This window comes from Nannospalax galili, unplaced genomic scaffold (assembly GCF_000622305.1).
Source record: "Nannospalax galili isolate Female #2095 unplaced genomic scaffold, S.galili_v1.0 scaffold809, whole genome shotgun sequence".
Classification (NCBI taxonomy): Eukaryota; Metazoa; Chordata; class Mammalia; order Rodentia; family Spalacidae; genus Nannospalax; species Nannospalax galili.
Window position 1 is genome coordinate 1,330,274 of NW_008360015.1, and position 359 is coordinate 1,330,632.

General features: G+C 37.6%; 1 protein-coding gene across 2 annotated transcripts in view; it reads right to left on the reverse strand.

Annotated features, from left to right (window-relative positions):
* Baiap2l1 (BAI1 associated protein 2 like 1) overlaps positions 1 to 359 on the reverse strand; it is a 139,103-nt gene that overhangs the window by 46,702 nt on the left and 92,042 nt on the right. The window lies entirely within an intron of this gene.

Below are 359 nucleotides of genomic sequence, written 5' to 3' on the forward strand. Positions count from 1 at the left end.
TCATTTATACAATGGAGTTTTACTCAGCAGTAAAGAAAGATGAAATCTGCAGGTAAATGGATAGAACTAGAAACTGTTATACTAAGTGAAGTAACACAAACTCAGAAAAAAAAAATCGACATATGTTCTCCCTCATATGTGGATCCCTGATAAGTGAGTATGCATCCAGACATAACTACAGGAACCAGGATAATGGAAAGGAAACAGGGAGGTAAAGGAAAAGAAAGAACCTGAAAGAGAAGAACAATAGGAAACAGGCTTTAATAAGGGAGATATGGATAAAAATTGGGTTAGTTTAAGGGAAGAGAGAGGGAAGGGTATACAAGGAACCTAGGGGATAAAGGGAAAGAGGGAGCTCA